Genomic DNA, 14,258 nt, shown 5'->3' with positions numbered 1-14,258 from the left:
TCCAAAATGAGGCAATCTGAGCTACAAGAAAAAAGGCGCCTCAATTACTAAACTCAACGCACAGGCGCCCGAATGCAAGAAATGATGAAATTTAAATCAATCTGATATTTCCATGTAAAATATGCGCTATTTTAATTCCATTAAACACAACCGTGACCTGTTTGAATATGCTTCACTTCTCAACAGCAGTTTTAACAATGACATTGGCTAGTTCGTATTGAAGTAAAAAGCGGTTAGCCGTGAATATTGGCGTATTTGTGTATTTGCAGCTACACACAACGTGACGAAAACTGATTAATCATTTGATGCAACGAAAAACAAGCAGAAACCGATGACTGAAAACGCAGCTTTTCAACATCTAAATTAAAAAATACGTATCTCCATTATACGAGTCTGTCAATTAAATGCGGCGACCACTTGTCACACATGTCAAGGAAATGGCTATACATACATGATCTCCCCCGTGGATCACTGCGCTCTCTGAGGAACCGTAACGTTACGAGGCTATACCCTTGTCAATAATGTAAAGTTCAGACTCAAAGAGACACTATTTGTGAGCTAGGGTAAAAGTCACTGCTATCCTATGTGTTTAGGATGTCTAGGTGAGAGAGACCTTGAGTTATGTGCACGCGCATCAATGACAGAGGGGTCAAACCCCTGCTCACCGGCCGGTTGTCTTCTATCCGTCAAAGTGGATAACCGCGCGAGACACACGAGTCTTCGGGCGCTGACGCAGACGCGTCTCACGCGCTTGCCGCCTTGTGCCAATTTGAAGGGCAAAATCCGTTGAGGACTTCAGCAAACACCCCACAAGAGAGAAAAATCAGCATACTCACTATTTTTCAGGATCCGGATACTCTGCTCTCCCTGCGGCACTTCGTCCCGGTTAAATCCATTCCACAGCTGTCCATTTCCACGACGTTTCCACCCGGTGTGTTACTGTGAGTAAAAAAGAAAAAAAAATGTACGAACACACAGTCTCGACCTCTCTTTACTCAGCCTGCCTACATGTTGCTGACTAGCTCTCTCTCACCCTCCTTACCTCTTCCCCATTCTCTCTCTCTCTCTCTCTCTCTCTCTCTCTCTCTCTCTCTCTCTCGCTCTCTCTCTCTCCAGTTATTTTGTTAAAATTCAGTATATACGCCCCGTCACCTAGCAACCTCTCTCTCTATCTTCATCACTCGCGCGACACGTGTTGAATGCTAAACTTGTCGGTGTGGACGGTCACGGTCGCTGAAATGTTTTTTAAAAGCGCCTGTGCACGTAGGCTCGATAGCGTATCACTATGCAATCAAGATAGTTATCAAACCCGCTTCCCCACACACCTCCTCCCGCCCTTTAACCCCCAAACCGCGACGCTTCCCCCCTCACACACCGACACCGGAAACGCAACTAAGCACCTGAAAAACGCCACCTTCGATGTGTGTCTGACGTTGATCGCATTTTGTAATGCATTGTTGTAAAGCAGCTTGACAGAAAAACTGTTTAAACTTCAAAATATTTTATTAAGAAGACAAATAATATAAAATAGGCGGTATTTTGCTATATTTTCAAAACATTTACAATTACATTGTTAACTGTAAAAATAATGTCAATGCGATTGTTTTCATGTTCGCACATGTTTTGTCATTTTCAATGCACCGTCGATTTTTGCAGTCAGCACAAAATACTACCAGTCGTTTTACAACGCGTTAAAAGCCCGAATTTTTTCCTGGTGCTGCAAGATTTTAATGTGATTGTAGTAAACTAAGCATTTGCATGCTTTATCGCACTCCTCCCTCTATCCGGTCATTTTGTTCTCTACTGGGCATCATGAGGGTGTTGAACGCTGCAGAGAACGTGAGTGCTCAGCAATCCGCTGCCCTATCATAAGGTAATTTTGTTCTGCTGTACTGTATGTGCATGTGTATGAGACCGGGAAAAGAGAGAGTGTGTTTGTGTCTGTAGGGTGGATAGAAAGGCGTGTATGTGCGATTGCTTGTGTGCGTTCATGTGATTGATAGAATTGGATGATAGAGTTCATATGTGTGTGGGAGTGAAAGAGCGGCAGAGAGGTGTGGATCTGTGTGTGTGATGTTTGTGTGACAGGTTGACAGTGTTAAGACTAAGGTGTTTTGTGTTTTCTGAAAAGCCAAACACCATCATGTACCCAGCTGTCTTTATTTGCTCATAAATCCTTGGTTGGTTTAATTGGTTTTAATTAATTTAAAAGAGCTCTGGTTTGTTTATGGTCTAGCTGGTAATTGGATGACAGGGCAGTGACCTCTGTTGGATGTAAAGGTATGATGAACAGAAAATCTTTTTTTCCCAGTGCTGAGACTGAGCACAATCCGTGTCACCACATGGATACATAAATCAGTGAATGTGACATTTGAGCCTATATACAGCACATATATGGCCCTTGTTGCAGTTGCTTGTGCAGCATCAGGGAAAGGGATGCGTGACAAGAACTGTGCAGAACTAATGGGAATGTTATGAAAATTGCACACTACTTGCATGAAATTCGGATGTAACGCTTTTCCTAGAGCTTCCCTACAGCATTTTCTTTGGCTTGTACTATAGGCGAGTGCGTATATTTGTAATTCAGCAGGGTCATAATCATTCTCTATACTCTTTGAAAATGATTTGTATAAACAATGTGACTCTTGCTTGAAAGAGTATTCAGCGGCATTAGCTATTGAATATCAATCCCTGTATGTAGAGATTGTTCATCTCTGAGGGTTAGTCATAACCTCAAATCTGACAGGAAATCAGTACCATTCCAGGATTAGAGGAGACCCGTTTTATCTGCCGTCTCATAATAAAGAATCAGGGTGCTCCTTTTACCCCTTTAGTAGAAGGTGCAGTCACTATGAGTGCAAAGGAGAAAGCTTAAATCTTAAAGAGCACTTAACTCTTTTGAGAAGATTGGGGAGAAATATTTTAAAGAGAAAAGAAAATCATACTCGATTGGACAAAATGAGAGTGACTCTTAAAAGGTGATGTCTTAAAATATTTTTTGCTGCAACACCATTATTGGTTCTCCAAAGGTTATTAAAATGACATTTTTGCTTGTTTCAAGAACCTTTTATCTACTATAAAAAATCTGTCGTATTTTTATTTTTACTGTACCATACACCTGACAAAGCTTTATTTAGGAATCCTTATTTTTATTTTATTGGTTTATGTTGATCTCTACATTGGAGCCTTCTTTCTGACATGGAACATAAAACTGTGGGACAGAAAAGAAGACAGCAACCTGCGTCTGTCAACCTAAAAAAGGACAAACCCATTATAAAAGACATCTTTACAAAACATATTTTATGTCTTAAAGCTGTGCAATTGCTTTGGTTGAAGAACTGAAGAAAAGTGAAATTTAAGTTGTGCTAAGGTGAGGAAGCAGAGGTACTACACTGTACTAAAAAGTAATGCGCTGACACATCAAAAGTGTCTTAGAAAAGGTGCCTTCTCAAATAAGTATTGACATTCCTACAGACTACTTGCACCTTACACTTTAGCTTTATTATTGTACACACTCAGATGGGGAAAAAGTGATTTGGGTACAAGCTCATAACCCATTTATTGGCATTGTCATATTTTAGAAACAACGGAAATATCTTTAAGGTTATTGATTTACAAAAATACAAACAGCTAGCGGGCTTTGGGGTTTTGCGCTAATCTTCTGCATATTATTTTGTGTAATGTGAGTTTATTATTTATGAATCGTGGGATTGTGGTTACAGAAAGAATCCCCAGAATAGTATTTGAGTTGGATATTGAGGCAGCAGTTCGCAAGCGTGTCTTGTTCCTATCAGAGATAAAACTTGTATTGAGAGTTAAGAGGCGATGTTCTGTGTTTAGTGCTGTTTTGCGTTGAAGTTAGATAAAGTCCGATTTTTGGTAGTTTTCCAAAAATCTCAGTGTTTGTATAATCCTGTCATTCTCTTATTTTGAGTTGATGGCTGTATTCCACAATTGCCTGTTGCATTTTTTGAATTCAGATTTATGACAGGTCTAATTATTTATTTTATGCGGGAAACAACTAAACTATTAAAGTCAACGTAAAATTTAACCCTGTAACTTTCTTAGAAATATGTATGAATTTGTAAAATTAATCCCACCTCTAGCAGCTTGTGTTTTTCCGGAAATAATCATATACAGCTATATCTCTCTTTTATAAATTTGATTGTATCTCTCATTTAAAAATTTGATCAAACTAAATACTCTTCGAAGATACGACGTATACTGTATAGGTAGGTACTCAAGATTAACACTAGATTGGCAGAGACTGAGTGTGTTACCCGATCTTTAAGCATGTAAAATGTGCAATCAAATGCTCTGGTGATGAAATGCAGCACATAAGAGAGTGATTTGCCCAGATAATCTGTCTTTGAAAATCATTACTGTGCTAGGGAGCCATATTGTCAAAGGCGATTATAGCTTTATGCATCAAAGGCTGTCCCAAAGGTCTTGCACCTGTAGCTGTTTTTTGTAATAGCCCTGATGGGCTTCATGATTAGCCCATCAAGCTGAAGACCCTGGGCTGTTCCCTAGGGGAATTCAGTCTAATGTTATCCACCACCTCGCTTTTGTTTTCTCTTTATCTTTCTTTACTTAGTGTCATCTGCATTGGTCACTATTACGAGAGTGCTCATTAGGTTCATTAGACAAACTTTAACCCAAAGTCTAATCTTTGACAGGCGAGAATTTGCGTTTCCTTAAAGAGCCCATGTGCAACACTAAACTGATAGTTTACCCAAAAGTGACATCATTTATTCACCCTCTTATCATTTCACCCATTCACTTCTTTTGTATGGACACAAAACTTGCAATGCAAGTTAATGGGTACCAGTTAACAGCATTGCTCAAAATATCTTGTTTTTGTGTTATGCAGAAGAAAGAAAGTCATAAAGGTTTGAAATAAATTAGTTTTTGGGGGGTGAAGTATCACTTTGAAATAGTTTCTTGCACTCATAACTTTAGCTTTCACTTTAGCACTGTCATTTTGGCCTGATCAGTAAATCAAGGGCTGACCTTACAAATGTGAAAACTGCATCATTGTCCATCAGTATGTCCATATAATATTTCTCCAACGTAGAAGTAAACGTTAACAAACCTTTGAACGAATATATCGCTGCTGTCCTTGAAACATTATTTTATGCCTCAACTCTCTATTATTAGTCTCCCTTTGTCTGTCACTGGGTTTTGCAAATATCTAACCAATAAAACATATTAAACTTTTGACGAGTATGTAATCATTGAAAAAGTATAGTGTTCTTGCCATTTCCAGAAAATGTTGAATTTGGACATTCAAGGTGGACAGTGACGATATTATCTGTAATACACTGTACGCTGAAAAACAATTGTTGCCTTGAATAAGAAGTACAATTAAAATGGCTTTACAATTCTTTTTAATCGCTTAACAAAGTTTAATAAATTGAGGTCATGTAAAAACATTTTAAATGTAAAATAGTAAGTTGAATTTTTACAGTCCACGGTGGGAAAAAATAGTCAAGAAAATGTCTTTGAAACAGTGGCACTACAGGATGCTGCTGCTATCAGATATCCGGTTGCCACTTCATTGTGTGTTTTGTCAACCCATATTCAATTCATTATATTGATTACAGTACTTAGGGGAGTGCCAGTTAGTGCCAGAATGCCTAAATGAAATAATTCATATTCAAAGCAACAGCCCATCCTCCAGCTCACCCCTTTAGTGAAAAGTCATTTTCTACAGAGTCCATTTTAGCATCTGCCAGTGATAAAAACCTACACGTATACAATTTCGGTGAGGCCAATCTAAAATTGGATTTTCAGATCTAATCATGTCTCCCAGGCATCCGTCATTCCTTGGTTCAACTCTTCTTTCCCATGTGTTTTACTGTAAACAATGCCACAGTTTGGAAAGTTTCAACGCTTCTTGGTCTTTACAATGAAAGTTGTCAGCTTCATATATAAAAAAAAATGCACACCTTCACGTCTTTTTTCACCATAAGTGTATATTATATGTACTCTAAAACTGCCATGTTAAAGAGACAGTTCACCCAAAAATATATACTCACGGTCATGTCAAACCTGTATGACTTTCTTTCTTCCACAGAACACAACACATATTTTGAAGAACGCTGTTAACCAAAACAACAATGTACCCCATTGACTTCCATTGTTTAAAACCACTGAGACATTTCTCAAAATATCGTCTTTGTGTTCCACAGAAGAAAGAGTCATACACAGGTTTTGAATGGTGTGGGGATGAATAAATGATGGCAGAATTTTGTATTTTTTGGGAAATGTCCCCTTAAATTTGATTGTTATTCATAAGCTATTTTATTTTCATAATGTGACATAAGTGAAACAGAATATTCAACATTAAAAGAAAATGTGGAGTGGGAATTGATTTTATTCACTGTGAATTGATTTTGTGGTAAAAAAAATACCTTGCACGCCAAAATGTAGTCGGATCAAATTTTAGTTTGACTGCAACCAGTAGTTATTTTTAAGCTGTTTTTGAAGAACGTTTTATTAAAGATTATATAGAAAACACTTTTTATATTCATGATAACATGCACTGATGAACAAAAAAAAGTAAGAAAAATGATTTAGATTTCATGTGGAGCCTGATGCTTTCCATGTTTGTAGTAAATGTGCCAAAGCCTTTTTAATCCATGTGGTTGTTCACATGATCCCCGTGATTTTTCTATTGTTGGACAATGTTCGCTCCCAGGCCTTTTCCCCTCATTAATCTTAATTAACATCATGCTGGAAAGGATTCATTAGCATCTACCTCCGTGCACCTGCGATTCGAGTATGTCTCCATCTCCTCGCAGGGCCGACTGGCCGGAGCTGCGTGAGGGGACTGGAACAGAGCAGAACGTAATCATGCATGTGTCACCTCCATCTCTCATCTCCCAGTCCACAATGTTTCTACCCCCTCCCGTTCATTCTCACAAAGTCTTTCTCTCTGACAGTTGCTGGAGGCATCCTCGCTCTGATTGATGGGCAGATATCCTTTGTCATTATCAGATAACAGCACAAATATCTTAAAAGAGTACAGTGAAGGTTTTATGGGAGCTCTCGTCACACTCGCAGGCATCCGCGGCGTTGTATCGACAACATTTTACATTTTCCTTCGTTAAAATGAAACGTTCCACAAACGCCTCTTTCACAGGGTGACTCCGTGATCAATATCTTATTTCTTTTTTAAAGTGGCTCATGGGGTAGCTTTTTGGCATATGGGAGGAACATGGGAGTGAGATAGTTGCAGGCTTAACATGGCACGGGCGTATTTAACTGTCAGAAGTAACAGCATTTCTAAATAAAATCCCATTTCATGACTCATTTCATTCATTTTCATTCAAGCAAATCTGTGCGCTGTTTATGAGACCGTTTCTAGATATTTTCAGGCAGGTCTGGGGAACTGACCCGTTCTGATGTATATCAACCTCATATAGTTGCTTATGTATTGCTAGAAGGAATTTCACCCCCGTGATTTCACTTCCTACCATGAGATCGCAGCACCGTCTCCATCATCAGTGGAGTAACCTGTAGAGCGGATAAAAACCCTGGCGCAGTGTGTTGAATATTTACCTGAACTAGCCGTCGAACAGCATTAACTGTGATCACTTTGTAAACATCACGTCATTTCTCTGTCATTTTTATTGTAAATCAAACATCTTAGCAGAGCACGACTGATTCCATGCAAGTGTAGTGGCTTTTGAATTATTCAAAACTAGTGTTCTCGCATCGACTTCGTTACTTCCTCCACAGCTTGATGCAAATTCGTTCTTCCATTGATCAAAAAATATTATTGCTTTGACGTTTCCACAGTCTTTCCAAACTGCTAAGCATCAAATGATATTGTTAACTTTCTGTTTTCACCACATAGGGCCAGACAGCTGCAATGCAGCAAATACACTGTAAACATGGTGAATGAATTGCATTAACTGAAAATCAATAGACATGGTCATCATGGGAAAGGGACTTTCCTGTTTTATGGTCTGGTTTGAAGATTACTCAGGGTGTGATTCGGAAGGCCTTTAAAAGCAGAAGCAGATTAAAAGCATTGATGGAGAAAGCGTGCGGTTTTGTTGGCAGCAACGGGCGATGCAATCAATTATTCCCCCACTATGTATATTATAAATGTAAGAAAAACAACAGCAGTAGCTTTGTGTTAAGTGAAAAATTTAGCTTAAAAATGATCACCGCCTCTATGAATTTTCTAGTAAGTAGGCTATTATAATGTCCATAGATTCCAGTATGTTCTCCGGTGTTGGTGTCGTTCTTAAACATTAAAGTGCTGAGTCACACTTCAAACATGGCAGGGCACTTTATCATACCGTATGCCATGCCATGTTTTATTTATAAAGCTGGCATTAATTTCAAAACATATGAATGATATTATAGCCACATCTTTTCTCTCATGCAAATATCCGAAGGCTTCTGTCACACCACTTTCTATGAAACCGTTTCCCGACACCTCCTGAGCTTGTTGAGTATGTTGTATTCTCTTTGAAATACAAAATGTGTGAAGAAGATTCCTAGCGCAAGAACATTGATTCTGCTTCCAGTGCTTCAAAAGAGAGCCTAGAGAGAGCGAGAGACGGCTCTGCAGAACAGCCTGTCCTCTTTAAGTACAAAGCACACCTTCAGCTTGGAAATGTTTGTGATGTAACACTGACGCATAACTTACAGCAGGGGGCAGCACTGAACAACGCACACGCTTGTGTTGCTCACAGCTCGGGCATGCCATTGAGTTGAATTATGCAGGGAGTGGTGTTGGTTTGTAACTCACCTTCTCTAACCGTGTTTGTTTTTTCTCTCTTTCTTCTTCTCCCCTATCAAATGCATACATCTTATTTGCTGTCGTGTGACCTCGGTTTGTCTCTCAGTCTGTTCATCTTCCTCTGCGTGACAAGCGCACACAAAATTAATAATTTCTTGCATTAAATCGAAATGCACATGCACAAACGCGTTCGTATATACCCACAGACATTTCATGCCCACATGGGCACATATATATCACATACTTCATTCACACGCCAGCACGCACACGCACACACCCTCACTCCTCCTCATCCTCTGTCTGACAGATGGGACAGGCCATTGCCAGCTTGCATTCCCCTGAGAGTGGCCAACACTATCTGATAAGAGAGAGCAAGAAAGACAGAGAGAGATAGTTGTGTGACTGAAGGGTATGATGATGACACGACGGTCTATAATAGACAGAGCGCAAAAGCGAGAGAAAGGGCCTTTTGTGAGGGATAGGGATTTTTATGACATTACACATGCGAGCTAAGGAGCTTGATCATTGATTGGTCGGACTTCACACAGCCCACAAATCAATAGCTGTGCTTTTGTTGCAGGTAAAATGAGCAGCAAATATAAACTATAAAAAATCGTAATAAAATCCAATAATGGATTTAACACACTCAGAAATCTTTAAGAGACATCATGGATGGTATGATTGATCTTTTTGATTCGTTGTCGTAGAGATACTTTGGCTTTGGTGGTTGTAATGAGACCGGATGTATGAATGTGACATTAAGATGCAGAATGCTGCATTTGTGCAGATTGGATTTTCAAATTGCGTGACGGATTATCGTAATTAGCATCAATGAAAAAAATCATTATCCTGGATCAAATCTGATACACGCAGACCTGTCGACAATGGGATTTCTCTTACACCTGACATTTATATTTGTTCATGTGCATGAATGTACTGTATCTGATGCATGCCACTGTTAATGATACTACAGTGCCATGGCAAAAGAAAGAGTTGTGAGTTTGCGGTGTGAATTGAATGAGATGACATAAAACGGGTGCAGGAAAATGTTACAATGACAAATAATAGACAGCATTTTTTTCTTTTCCATTGTCCTCACCGACTGCATGGAAAAACAAACAAAATCATTGTAGTCTTATTGATGGATTACTCTCATGAGTCAGTTCTTTATAAAAGAATTTAAACTCAAATCTCTGAACTCTCCAAATCTATCAGAGCAGGTAATGAAATTGTTATCCAACTGAATGTTTAGATGACATTTACATAAGAGAGCATTTATCATTTTAACAATCTGTAATTAATCATACACATTGTGGTCAATTGTATTTTAAACCAAAAATGGTGACTTTAATCTAAAATCATATAGTTTTAAAATGATTATTTATGTAGTATGTAGACCACTTTGCTAGATGTAAACACTGGTCGGAAGCACTTCAGTTTTTATTTTCTGACAAATATAATAAAATCTTCAAGATTTTTTTACATTTAAATTGGTTTTAATATTCTGTTGATTGGATTTTATTAAACGTTTGTGTAGTGACACAGAAAGTTCTTCTGGACCAGCATTAAACTAGCGTTTTGTCATCCATAGTGGTCTATAGAGTTTTCCAACATGACATCTCTCGAACAAAGTTTAAGGGTAGGGCATAGAATATATAGTTTGTTTGTTATAAAAGTCAGTATTTCTACGGAAAATACCGTGTGTGTTTTAAGATGTGTTAGAACGGGTAAATCACTGAAGTGAGTGTAATGCATGTCTAAAACACATGTCTTACACTTAGGGTGCTCTGTATCTATGTAGCGGTGACATTCTTAAAGGACTCATTGACCTTTAGTATAGACTGGTAGATTTTTTAAATAAATTAATCGAAGAAAATGTTTTCCAGTGGTAAACATGTAGTGAGGGGCTTATGGGATTCGTTTTCATTACACTGAGCTTAGATAATGGTTAAGTCAGATGCGAACAGCTGTCTCTTACAGTAGATGTTTCTACATTTCTACAGAGTGTGTGTTTGTGTTTACAGGTTTGGCTATGCTTAAAAGTGCCAAATGTTTGGAAATGTCCTCAAAAATATAATGAGGACTGAGGATGTAAAAATGTTGTCAATCATGATTTTACACAGTTTGTGTGAAGGTTAAGGTTTAGGGAAGATATATTAGGAATATTATTAGTCTGGTATGTGAAAAATTGACATGTACAAGTCGATGTACAAACGGCAAACCTCTGAGTGTACTTGTGCATTGAACGTCATAATATATAATTCCATCTATAATAAGTCAGTGTCAGCTCCCTTATAAGCATATTTCATTGGCCTAGATTAGAGCCAGTGCGTGAGAGAACAGAAAGGAATGTGGGGGTTTGTGGGAAAGCTAGAGAGACCGGCTGTCGCGTGTTGATAATCCACATTTATTCTGCACGTTGTGTGTGTCATGGACAGGTCCCTGTCCTGTGATCTGCCCACTGCAGCCCTCATACTCAATAAGTGCTCATGACAACATCAGTCTCCTCTTTCAGGCTCGGTAGGATGGCGGTAGGATAATGCACATACTGTTTTCACACGGAAATGCATACAATGGAAGACAGACAAATATGTACGCTCTTTTAGCTATACAGAAAAACATACATCATAATCTCTATGGGTTGTATTGCTAGGCCAAAGAGAAGCTACTTGCAAAAAAAAAACAGCTTGAGAAGATTTTTTGTAAACTGTATTTTAAATTAATATTATATCAACGTCTTAAATTAGTTTTGTGGACAAAAATATAATTTTGCAAGTATAACATTTTTTCATAACAAACTCATTTTATTTAAAATTCTTTGAAAAGGATGGTTTGGACTGAATAAGGAAAAAAGAGCAGCCACTAAGAGCGCATAATAGATGGGGACTCAATTCATTGTTCGAAATATAAATTCATTGTGTCTTAATAAATCCCAAGAGAACATTTTTGCAAATTTTAGACAAAAGGTGATTACACTAAAGATGCTGAATTTTTTGTCTAGTTTCTTTTCATTGCACAGTTTTGATTAAGAGACTGTTTTCTTGATATTTGAAAATCACATGAAACATCAGATCAAACTTTATCAACAACCTTGCACTGTCTACTTGATACAAATCTCATATGCTGTTATATTTAATTAATTTGCTTTTTAATTATCTTGTACACATTATTGCCTGACACTGACTAGCTGCATTACAAAAAGTGCATTAATGACTCACATCACTTAATAGTTGAGAGTGATAAAGATAAACAGATTGGGCTCGCTGTCTGCAATCAAGAAACTCAAGATCAAGATAGATTTGGAACGACATGAGATCGAGTAAATGCTGACAATTTACATTTTATGGGTGAATTGCACGCAGCTTTAATTGTTATCAAGCTCTGACTGAGATCATGAAGCAATCTGAAGTGGCAGATATAACACAGGGCTGTTTTATGACTTCACAGTCCTACTTCTCATCTTCTCAATCGTGTGTTCTGTGTTTGTCCAGAGATCTCGAGTGTGAAGATAGCGATGCCCCAGTTTATAAAAAGCCTGAGCTACAGAATGAAGGATCAGAGACCATCAACAGGAGTAAGACACTTCTCAACAGAAATAGAGCCCTTTGATTCTAATTTGTACTGTCATGTGTAATGTCAGAGGTAAGAATCTAAATCCCAGTTTGTTATGTTTGTGTCGAGTTAGCACGTGTAAAGTGTTTGTTTGATGTGTGTGTGTGTTTATGACACAGAGCTCCAATTAAACACGGCCTCAGTGGAGATCATTAGGATGAGAAGATGTTGCATCTCAATACAGCCAGCAATGAAGCACACAACACTCTCATAACCAACAGCATTCATCTCATTTATGCACACCAGTGTGTGTTTACACATTCCTCATTGAGAAGTCGGCGTTTTCACCTTGTTTTTGTTGTTCGCCGCTTTTATTCTCCAGTTTCGTCTTGTTGATTTAGCATGACTCATTTCTAACAAAGAGACGTTTTATACGTGTTACACGTGAAGTGGTATGACAGCGCATGTATGGGTAGGGTTGAACCGTGACGCATGTTTTGAGGTAGACAAAATCCAAACATTTTTGTTGAACGTATAACTTCATTTTCACGGTTCTTTAAAAATAATTAAAATTGCATGGGAAACTACACAGGGGACCCGTGTTGCCCAAATCTGATTTGTATACCCTGGAATTCCGAATAAGCAACATGTTCAAATGGGAATTACAAGAACCAGAATTTAAAATTAACTCACCATCTGGCAGCCACATAATCAAATCCCTCTCTCCAAATTATTTTCCTGTGGCTGAGAAATGACTGGTGTATTTGTCAGTATTTGTCAGTAAGTAAGGCGACGATAAACAAAACCTTTACAAATGCCGCCTGCATTAAGAGGCACGCTCGTGAGACAGTCAATCGTTTTTTTCTGGGGGCACGGCACATTTTGATCCCTTTTTCTCCCTCAAGAGAAACTGACTCACCAGCTGCAATCCATCCATTCGTAACTTCAAATTAGAACCACAATGACTAACTGAGTGAAAAATTGAGAATAGCTTATTTTTGCTTTGCTTGCAGCGGTGTTCACTAAAGTTGGCCTTCGTGCTGGATTCTTTCACCTTTCTTTTCGCTGACCCTTATCCCATTCTTTTCTCCTAAATAAAAATGGTCTGTTTTCCAAGGGACCTTTCCTGCATCCGACTATATTTATATTCTGTTCTGCTCCGCAAGGTACAGTTAGAACTTTGCTCCCCGTGTAATAAAAAGCTGAAGCCTGAAATCTGACGCTGGCTTGGATAAATAAAACCGGCTTACATGTAGAAAATATAAAAACTGCCGGGATGATGAATATGCTGTATATTAAAAAACATGGGCACAACAGGGACGTAAACAAAAAACTGATGTTTTGTTTTCTGAAGATTTTATAAAACATTTTACATTATGTTGCTTTAGAGAACAAGGTTGTGTTTCTATTTTCCCAGACAGAGAGACGTTACTGAATGAGTGTCGTCACTCTGGTCGGATTGTGTTTAAATTGTACCTCTCCCCTAGGCCTTCAAGGTTAGCTAAAAAAATAACACTGCTGGGTGCCATCAAGGAGACAAAAAACTGTTCTGATTGAAAGTCAATGAAAGAGATGACTCAGTGCGCTAAAACGGCCTTTGTGTGGAAACCCTTGACAGATAATAAATTGACTGCCTGTCTGCTAATCTTCAACACATTTGCCATTGCCATGTTGTATTTTCAGTGTAAAAACTGTTTTAAAAGCAATGTCAGACAAATGTGGGCTCCGTTACATCAGCAAACAAATGTCTAATAAGAAGTCAATGACGTTTGGGCAATGCTTACAAAACCAACTTGACAGGCAAGCCTTCTTTAAAGGTCCCACAGGTTTCAATCTCTTTTTTAATAAGAGATAATCTCTGGTTAGGGTTGCCTCCTGTCTGTGGTGTGGTTTTTATCTAAGCGCTCAGTTGGCCTATCATGTTGTGATGAAGCATGATACAGGC

At 38.4% G+C, this 14,258-nt stretch overlaps 1 protein-coding gene and 1 long non-coding RNA gene across 3 annotated transcripts in view; one reads left to right on the top strand and one right to left on the bottom strand.

The window, feature by feature from the left end:
* The window catches only part of grin2da (glutamate receptor, ionotropic, N-methyl D-aspartate 2D, a), a 56,363-nt gene extending 55,424 nt beyond the window's left edge, over positions 1-939 (bottom strand). Inside the window, exon 1 of one of the 2 annotated variants that reach the window (XM_056741415.1) lies at positions 837-939. The gene's annotated coding sequence lies outside the window, so the exon portion shown is untranslated. Of the gene's footprint in view, positions 1-665; positions 766-836 lie in introns of those variants that run through there. The other variant, XM_056741416.1, reaches the window with a different exon arrangement.
* Positions 800-14,029, top strand: LOC130415604 (uncharacterized). Its single transcript, XR_008905945.1, has 3 exons — positions 800-941; positions 12,253-12,403; positions 12,493-14,029. It is a non-coding gene; the product is annotated as an uncharacterized LOC130415604 (long non-coding RNA).
* Positions 14,030-14,258: the final 229 nt, after the last annotated feature.

This window comes from Triplophysa dalaica, chromosome 25 (assembly GCF_015846415.1).
Source record: "Triplophysa dalaica isolate WHDGS20190420 chromosome 25, ASM1584641v1, whole genome shotgun sequence".
Lineage (NCBI taxonomy): Eukaryota > Metazoa > Chordata > Actinopteri > Cypriniformes > Nemacheilidae > Triplophysa > Triplophysa dalaica.
The sequence above is the reverse complement of the archived record's forward strand: the minus strand, read 5'-3'. Positions and strand labels throughout refer to the sequence as shown.